This window comes from Octopus bimaculoides, chromosome 1, assembly GCF_001194135.2.
Source record: "Octopus bimaculoides isolate UCB-OBI-ISO-001 chromosome 1, ASM119413v2, whole genome shotgun sequence".
Classification (NCBI taxonomy): domain Eukaryota; kingdom Metazoa; phylum Mollusca; class Cephalopoda; order Octopoda; family Octopodidae; genus Octopus; species Octopus bimaculoides.
In genome coordinates, this window is record NC_068981.1 from 149,344,707 (window position 1) to 149,354,949 (window position 10,243).

The 10,243-nt window shown below is 37.6% G+C and overlaps 1 protein-coding gene across 1 annotated transcript in view; it reads right to left on the reverse strand.

Moving 5' to 3' along the window:
• The window catches only part of LOC106875923 (dopamine beta-hydroxylase), a 60,195-nt gene extending 56,307 nt beyond the window's left edge, over positions 1-3,888 (reverse strand). The window contains exon 1 of the mRNA XM_052969927.1: positions 3,255-3,888. The gene's annotated coding sequence lies outside the window, so the exon portion shown is untranslated. The remainder of the gene's footprint in view (positions 1-3,254) is intronic.
• Positions 3,889-10,243: the final 6,355 nt, after the last annotated feature.

Consider the following 10,243-nt stretch of genomic DNA (forward strand, 5'->3'; position numbering starts at 1 on the left):
ATGCATACATACATACACACATCATGCATACATACATTCATACATACATACATACATGTGTATGCGCACACATACTGACCCACACACATGCGCACAAACAAACAAAAAGTATGTAGCTTGGATAACAGACAGAGTCAACAACTATTGAAAAGATTGCAAGACGTAACAAAAAGTTTAGAAGAATAAATAAGTAAATGCATGGAAATTTTACCGTGAGTGTGTTAAATTATAAGACACTAAAAGAGAATGACTCTCCCCAGACACAACGGTATATATATTATGTGTGTGTGTGTGTGTGTGAATACCTACCAGTATATATTTGCGATGCACACACACACATGTATATGTATATATAAACTTCTATGCGTTTGTCTATCTATCTATCTATCTATCTATCTATCTATCTATCTATCTATCTATCTATCTATCTACAAGTTGGGCCCAAATTCTCGCACAAAATAGGTTCAGTACGGTCCGGATTTGTCAGACATGCTTCACCTTTTCTAAAATTGAATAAAATAAATAAAAAATGATGAATACATGCGTACTTGTGCATGGTGAACAACATGAATACTAATAATACCATGATATAAATAAAATGTCAAATGTTTTAGTGCGTAACTTTTAGCCGACCCTGTATATGTATGTGTGTGTTTGTGTGTTTGTGTGGGTGCACACATTCAGCCACCCATCCATCCATCCATCCATCCATCCATCCATCCATATTTATAGCGGAATGTATGCAGTGAAAGAGTGAAACAGTAAACAACAAAGAATCATAACCAACAGCTTCGTTGTCAACAGGCAATCACTCTTCGGAGGAGAGGCACTAAATATCAATGAAGATTGCAAATCGTATCCCATATTGTGCACTCTGCCCAATGAAATTTTTAACCATGTGGTACTAAAACGCTGTGGAGGCGCAATGGCCCAGTGGTTAGGGCAGCGGACTCGCGGTCATAGGATCGCGGTTTCGATTCCCAGACCGGGCGTTGTGAGTGTTTATTGAGCGAAAACACCTAAAAGCTCCATGAGGCTCCGGCAGGGGATGGTGACGAACCCTGCTGTACTCTTTCACCACAACTTTCTCTCACTCTTTCTTCCTGTTTCTGTTTTGCCTGCAATTCAAAGGGTCAGCCTTGTCACACTGTGTCACGCTGAATATACCCGAGAACTACGTTAAGGGTACACGTGTCTGTGGAGTGTTCAGCCACTTGCACGTTGATTTCACGAGCAGGCTGTTCCGTTGATCGGATCAACAGGAACCCTCGACGTCGTAAGCGACGGGGTGCCAACAACTAAAACGCTACTCAACTGAATGTAACAAATTCACTCACCCACATACTGCAACCACTTCCCAACTGATGTGCAGCGTTCTCCTTTTTGTATTTTCCACGTCTACAAGAGTGGAATTTGCCTCACTAGATCGTTTGGTCTTGTATCTCCTCCGCTGAAACTATGTCGGCTTATTCGTATCTTGTCCTTTCGGTAATCATATTGTTTATCCCAGGCTTTGCACTACCTTTCTTTCCTAGGACTTTTCTTCCCCGTGCGTCGGTTTTTAGGGGTTTCTTCGCTGACCATGTTGTTTTTGCAGGCAGCAATTTGCAATTGCTTACGAAAAACACGATGTATATTAAAGTAATGAGCGTACCCACCCTCAAGACAAAACGAATGATAAGCTTCTTTAAAAACATACTGTCTAAAAACATATTGATAAACAAATAATGTCATTAATTTATTAGCGGTATTTGAACCCAGAATGTAAAAGTTAGAATATACAGAGTGAAAATCTTTTCCCGGAATACTAATTATTCTGACAATTTACTGGCTTTTTAAAAATTGTTTCTAATATAGATATTGAAATTTGGTGGGCGGGATAAGATGCTTACACCAACTACCGTACTTAACTGGTATTTTATTTTATCGACCCCAGAAGGATGAAAAGCAAAGCTGACTTCGTTTTACAAATTCTACCATTTCACCAATCTGTTTATTTTGGTAGAAGGCCAGCAAGTTTGAGGAAAGGGTACAAGTTGACTGGTACTTATTTTATCAATCTCGAAAGGATGAACGGCAAACTTGACTTCTGAGGGAAGTTGACTCAAAACATTAAGAGCCGGAATAAATGCTGCTAAGTATTTTGTCCGTCGTACTAAAGATTCTGCCAGCTCACTGCCTAATGAGAATAATAAAAATAGCAGCAGTAACATGGTTTAGCACCTCTTCTAGTAGTTCAGCTTTGGGACGTTTCGTTTTTTTTCAAAACAATTCCGCTTTTTATACTTCCGCTTCAGTTTTATAAACATATACAAGTTTAGGCAAGAAGCTAACTTTAGATAAATGGGCAATAAATAGGCAAGAAGCTAACTTTAGAGCAAAATAGTTTTCGAGTAAATTAAGTCAGATATCACTAAAAGTTTTACATCACTGGCCAATGTCTTGCGTCATCACTGGCAATTTTAGAGTAAGACATGTACAATGTGAAGAAGGCTTCCAAGCGAAGAAGTAGTCAACTATATAACGCTGGTTCACTTTGTTGTACGCTTCATGATTAAAAAAAGACACAGCTGATTAAAAAAAGACACAATGGCCTAGATATCACAGATTATTAAAAACACTCGCGCAGAGAGAAAATTATGGTTGGGATCTCATTGAAAAGTAATCACTCAAGTCTGATTCAAATGTTAAAAATAAACCCCAAAAATAAAAACAATAAATGAACAAAGTTGTGTATAATATTTGAAAGGGTATTTTTTGCAGAAGGTTGCGTCTAGAACTCGACAAACTTTTGGTCTATCCTATTCGTGGTGTAGCTATCACATGGGTCGATTCAGGAAAACTAAAGACAAATTCCTAAAAGATGGTAGGGTAATTTACTAGATCATTGTCCTTTTATCGAGGAAAGTTTGACTGCTATTTCTAACAGGCTGAGCGGCAATAGGAATAATTCTACTATTGTAGATGGGAGTAATGTGAAAGAGAATAAGAATTAAAAGTGGAAAAAACAACATTGTTGGGAGTCAAACACAAAAAATAATCGAATAAATTTAGTGAAGTAAAAACCAAATTTCTCTCAATTTCTTCACCGGCCCCCAAAATAAGGCACGTTGAATAATGTGTTCCTTAAAAGATACGATGGTCCAAGGTGGAATACTTTTAGTCATAAATATACTCGATGAGGTAAAACAACAACATCATAAAAACATCAATAGCAACAAGAATACATGAAATTAACAGGAAATATAACTCACTTCAGTTTCTAGTTCTGCCTTTTGTTTTCTTTTTCTCCTTTGGTTGTATTTTGTTTTGTTTCTTGCCAAAGAATATTTCCCCCCCTCTCTATGGACTACCTTCTTAGAAAATCCCAACTAAAATTAAGTTGGAGTTTTCTTCTGCTTCTTCTCATAGGAATCTGTCGTCTGCCTCTCTTAGGTTTCTATCGTCTGCTTCTGGTGCGGTTTTGTCGTCTGCTAAGCAATATTCGGCAACTCCCATCAGCAGCTGATACCGAAGAAGTTATTGGATGTTTTCTATCCATTATTTATGTGTATGTGTATGTTGATTTGTATGTGTGGGAGTGTGTCTGTGCGCAGGCGCGTGCGCGCGTGTTTGATTGCGTTACGTTTAGCTCTAGGTGTTATTATCTATTTCACTTATGTTTACGCGTACATGTGTGTGTATATAAAAATCTACGCGTTATTATATTTTAACAATGCTTCGAGTTCGTGTTGGTGTTGACATGTTGGGTTGTATTGATGCAAGTAAGAACCAACATTTCAATATATATATAGGTGTCGGTGTGGCTGCACAGTCTTCTCTTACACTTTCTCTCCTCTTCTCTGTATATGCGCGTGTGGTTGTATCTTGTAACTAAGTATATATGAGCAGATTTAGGTATGAACTACTTTGCTTGTGTATGTGTAATTGCGTCTCTCAGTCTATGAATATATATGTATGAGTTTGGGATAGGAAGACGGTGTTTGTGAGTTGTATATTTTGTTGTGGGATTGTTTGTACAACAGACATACTTTCGACATCCCGCCTTTTTCTCTCCCACTTTCACCATCCACCTTATAATAATATTTAATTTATCAATATCTCTCACACATTGATTTTTATGGGCTTGTTCATGTATGTGTATTCTGACATGCGTTATATATATATGTATGTGTATGTGTGTGTATTTGTGTTTGCTCGCGCGCATGTGTGTATGTATGTGTGTCCGTGTGCTCGCAAATACACATGCACATAGCAATAATAGTTGGACGGAAACAAAGAGAGAGAGAGAGAGAGAGAGAGAGAGAGAGAGAGAGAGAGAGAGAGAGAGAGAGAGAGAGAGAGAGAGAGAGAGAGAGAGAATGGCGGAGGGAGGGAGAGGGGCAGAAAGGGAGAGAGGGAGAGACATAGAAGTGAAAGCGAGAAATAATGGAAGAATGTGAAAGCCATAGTAAATATAAAACGATGAAGGGTGAGGGTATGAGGAGAAAATGTTGAAGGAGGACAAAGAAAGGCAAAGGAGAAAAAGCAATGAAATAAGAGAAGAAATACAGCGAGTTATATGGAGAAGATAAGGAGAGGAGGTTGCTGAAAGTGAAAGAAAGTGAAAAGAAATTTCAGAAGGGAAGAAATTTCAGAAGGGAAGAAATTTCAGAAGGGAATGAATGAGAAATAAGAGAAGGTAAAAAGAAAGTAGAAAAAACGATTTATAAGATAGAAAAAGCAGCAAAGTTAGAGGAAATATAAAAAAAGTAGGAGTGACAAAGCAACGAATAGGTAGGTATAGAGCACACACACATACACACGCACGCACACACACACACACACACACACACACACACACACACACACACACACAGGCACATATATGCACATGTACAACACATACGCACAAGCACGTGTGTGTGTATACATATTAACACGTATATCCAGCTATCCATCTATCTATCTATCTATCTATCTATCTATCTATCTATCTATCTATCGGTCGATCTGTCTGTCTGTCTGACTGTCTGTCTGTCTGTCTGTCTGACTGTCTGTCTGTCTGTCTGTCTGTCTGACTGTCTGTCTATCTATCTATCTATCTATCTATCTATCTATCTATCTATCTATCTATCTGTCTGTTTCTCTCTCTCTCTCTCTCCCTCCCTCTATGCGTATAAGGTAGTAGCTTAGTTGGATCGCATTCCGATGATTGAAATATGTAAGCCAATATATATATCGTTTAACGTCCGCTTTCCATGCTAGCATATATATATATATATATATATATATATATATATATATCTTTATATATGTATATATGTGTGTGTGTGTGTGTGTGTGAATATCTATCTATCTATCTATCTATCTATCTATCTATCTATCTATCTATCTATACATACATACATACATACATACATACATACATAATAGAAAGAGGAGTTTCTAAATAAGAAGGAAGAAAGGCAATTACTTGTGAATAGAAAAATATCTTCATTCATTGCAGTAACAACAACAACAACAACAACATCGACAACGATCTGATATAATAAAAGAAACACAAAGAAGGTGAATTAGAAATGCAGTAAAATGGAAGAACAAAGAAGAAAGAATGGAAAAGAAAGTGAACGAACAGAAAGTTCGAAAGAAAGATTAAACAATGCTACTGATATCCAAAGATTACAACATTAATAATTGCGCAGTCACAAGGAAAGTTTTCTACTTTTACAACAACGCATTATGTGTGATTCTCCGCGTATTTCCCTGGCTGAATACAAATATGTTTTCCTATTGCCTTTGCTTACGTTATTATTCCTTTCTACTATAGGCACAAGAGCTGAAATTTTGGAGGATTACGTCGATGACATCGGACCTATTGCTCAAGAGCTACTTATTTCATCGACCGCAAAAGGGTAAACGAAAAACAAAAAAAATCGATCTTGGTTGAATTTGAACCCGAGATCGTAAAGAAGACAAACGCCGCTAAGAACTTTTGTTGGGAGTGCTAACGATTCTGCCAGCTAAATGCCTTTGATTGAGTAGTTATTATAAGATCCCATAAGGCGGTGAGCAATTCATCCGTCTTTACGTTCTATGTTCATATTCCGTCAAGGTCAACTTTGTGTTTCATCCTTACGGAATTGACCTCGAAACTGATGAAATTTGAATTTGAAGCTCCGAAAACCAGAAACCCCGCTCCAGCCGATAAAAACCGCTAGCTTCCGCTTGCCAAATTACTCGCACAGTTTTATTTTTATGAAAATTACGTTAAACTCTAACTGACAATAATAATCAAAGTGGTAACTCGAGCGGCTAGAAATAGCAGTTACAATGTCCTAAAATCATATTGTTATCTTTATAAAATGGAGATGCAAATTGAATGATGTCCCAGAGGCAGAGTACAGAACAATAATTTTTTTTCTGTTGGAAGCAGAAGGCCTCAAATTTGGAGGAAGGGATTAAGTCGATTGCATCAACCCTAGTGCGTATCTGGTACTTATTTAATCTACTTCGAAAGGATGAAAGGCAAAGTCGACCTCGGTGGAACTTGAACTCAGAACGTAGCGACAGTCGAAATACCGCTAAGTATTTCGCCCAACGTGCTAACGTTTCTGCCAGCTCGCTGCCATAGAATATAGAACAATAATGGGATAATAATGACTGAAATACCTTTGTTCAGAGATAACTTAAGGTGAAACAAGTCAGCTAAATAGATAACAATTGTTTGTAGCGCAGATTTTAGGTCTGAAACATAGCGAAGAGGATTACGCGATTGACAAATTATTGTACCAGCCTCAGTGCTTGGCTGGTACAATATTTTAGCGCCCCAGATTTCAGATCGTAACAGCTGAAACAAATACTGCAAGGAATTTTGTCGGACTTTATCAATTCTGCCATTCCGTCGCCCTTAACATAATAGTTAGAATAACATTGATATAGATATCAAGCTTCCAATTCTTCGATGATTATTCCCAAGAGGGCCGTGAAGGTAGAGTCCTCAAGTACTTCTTCCATAGGATCATACGAAAAGCAATTGTCATTACATTTTACTGTTGGACTCCCATGGTGACTAAGATTATCAGTCTGTATGTCTATTTAAAATTCGGATAGCTTATCAAAATGGATTTTTTTCCGACTGATTTCTTGTATAACCAATTCCTCAATGGAATGAAATTTTCAAAGCGATCAAATCAAAAGATAAAATAGCCCACACTCATAAATAAAGAAGAAAAGAATACAGTGGATGAGAGCGACGTGCACAAAATTTCAAAAGAAAGGAGTTTAGTTCAAATAATAGACACTCATCTAATATTTAAAAAAATAAAATCCGCTATATCACACACACACACACACACACACACACACACACACACACACACGCAAATATTTCAATTGTATATGGTAAATACTTTTCAGTTTCGTCAGATTCGATACATTGTTAATATAGAATTGAGTAACGGAAAAGCGAACAAGTATTAAAAAATCTATATTTTTTTTATTGTAAGATGTTGAAAATATGCAAAATTATTATTCAGCTTTAATTATATTGACAGCTGCCTTCATCATCATATAAATTGCAATATTCAATTGTACAGACATTTAAACATGGAATTGTATGATTGAATTAAATATTTATATAAACTAGCGTGACTCGTCAATATTTCACGGAATTAATGGTAAACCTATTGGGTCATATCTGAAAACTTTATCCAAAAAACCTGAAACATGTGTGTCACTCATCTGCTATTCATTGAAAAGTGAAAGAAATTGGAATACGATGATTACTTAATGAACTTTATATATAAACTTTATATAATTTATGCACAATTTTATAAACTTATTACACAGCACTCATAAAATAAATATTCACTCTTATTTTTGTATTTTTCCCCTAAAAAAATATCCCGGACATATAATACAACCTGTACTTAAATTGCATATATCTGCCACGTAAATAGGCTTGAATATGTCACGGAATTGCACTTATGCGCATGTGTTAAGTGATACTCTTTACTCTTTTACTTGTTTCAGTCATTTGACTGCGGCCATGCTGGAGCACCGCCTTTAGTCGAGCAAATCAACCCCGGGACTTATTCTTTGGAAGCCTAGTACTTATTCTATCGGTCTCTTTTTGGCGAACCGCTAAGATACGGGGACGTAATCACACCAGCATCGGTTGTCAAGCGATGGTGGGGGGGGACAAACACAGACACACAAACACACACACACACACACATACATATATATATACATATATACGACGGGTTTCTTTCAGTTTCCGTCTACCAAATCCACTCACAAGGCTTTGGTCAGCCCGAAGCTATAATAGAAGACACCTGCCCAAGGTGCCACGCAGTGGGACTGAACCCAGAACCATGTGGCTGGTAAGCAAGCTGCTCGCCACACAGCCACTCATAAAAAAAAACTTATTTCAATTTTTAAAAAAATATACGCTTTTCACTATCCAGCACCTCCATCACCATCACCACCGCAACAACCGCCACTACCACTATCATCATCTCTCTCCTTCTCTCTATCTCCCCTCTCTTTCCCTCTTCTCTCTCCCCTCTTTCTCTCCCTCCTCTCTCTTCCATCCCTCTGTGTCTTCCCTTAACCTCACCATCAGAACATCACCCCATCTGCTAAAATTATATTTTAAACTCTCCTCCTCTACCTTCAACTAACTTTTTAAACTACATAATAAATATTAGGTTTCTCCTACCTCACGTTATGGACGCTTCTCTCTCCCTCTTTTCTTTCTTCCACTTTCTATTTCACTCATCGCTTTATCCTCTTTTTCTCTCTCCTTCTTTTCTTTCTCACTCTTTTTCTCTAATCACGTGGAAGCGTTACGACGGGCTAAATAACACAATGACAAGCAAAATTATTATAAGATATGCAGTTGTCTATTTAATATGATGACTACTGCTCTTAACTTATATCATATCGTATACCCTGGCCTATTCCCCATTTTTTTAGGAGGCAGTAACTACAGCAAGATATTTTCAAGGCATTCCATTCATTTCCCAGGTCAAAGGGGCAAGCCCCGTTCTATGTTCGGGTCAAGGCATAGAACGCAACCCCCTATATCAGCAGCGGGTCCCGACAGCATATCCTGGTTTACCCCCACTCTTAAGTATCTCCTGGAAAATACAAATACAAGTAATATATTGTGTAGTTAGAAGTTTGCCTCCCAACGACAATGCTCCAGGTTCAGTCTCTCTTCGTGGTACCTTGGTCGAGTGTCTTCTACTACAGCCTCGGGCCGACTGAAGCCATGTGACTGGATTTGGTAGACGGAAATTGAAAGAAGCCCCCGATATATATATATATATATATATATACACATATATATGCATATATGTGTGCGTGTTTGTCTTAATGTACTAGGTTTAAAAAAAATTTAGTCCTGGGTCGTTTGTTCGACAAAACCCCTTCAAGGCAGTATCCCAGCATGGCCGCAGTCAAATGACAGAAACAAGTAAACGATAAAAAATTGAAAAGCATATTGAAGGATAAGAGAGTCAACATACAAAGGTTGGCTGAAAAGTTGAATGACTGACCAAGATATTATCATGGAATGTGACCAAATGAGTTTTATTTTTCAACGCAGTCTCCATTGCAGTCCCCACATTTTCTTCCTCTGGAGGTTTATTGATCCAATTGGTGAAGAAGCTTTCATGCTCTTGGTCAAAATAGTCATGAAGAGCAGATATGCCGTCACCATCACTGCAATACTGGTTTCCTGCCAAGTTTTTTTTCATGTTGGGGAACAAATGATAGTCAGAGGGGGCTAAATCGGAATAACAGGGTCAGAGATCAACCAGTTCAGTTACAACAGCCATTGAAACCGAGAAATTGGGTGCTGGAGTATGAGCATTGTCTTGATGAAATAAGACCCCTTTCGTCCGTTTTGCTGGGTGTTTAGTCTTGATAGTCTTTCTTAGCCTCAGCAATTTGACATAGTACTCCCCACTGACCAATACGAAAATAACATTTTCATATTAATCATTCGCTTGAAAATGTTTATCACTTCAGTATTAACAGATAAAGCTACCACAGTGCGTAACAGCATGAGATTAGAATGTCTCTTTTCTCGTCACAGTTTGTATTTAAAATCATTCAAACTATTGAAAAGGTGTCCTACAATTGCTTTTGTTACTGGAAGCGTAGCATAAATTATCGGCAACTAAATTATACACAACTGGAACGACAAAGTAAATATAATTTATTTTGACACAATTGAAGGTCGATCTCAAAT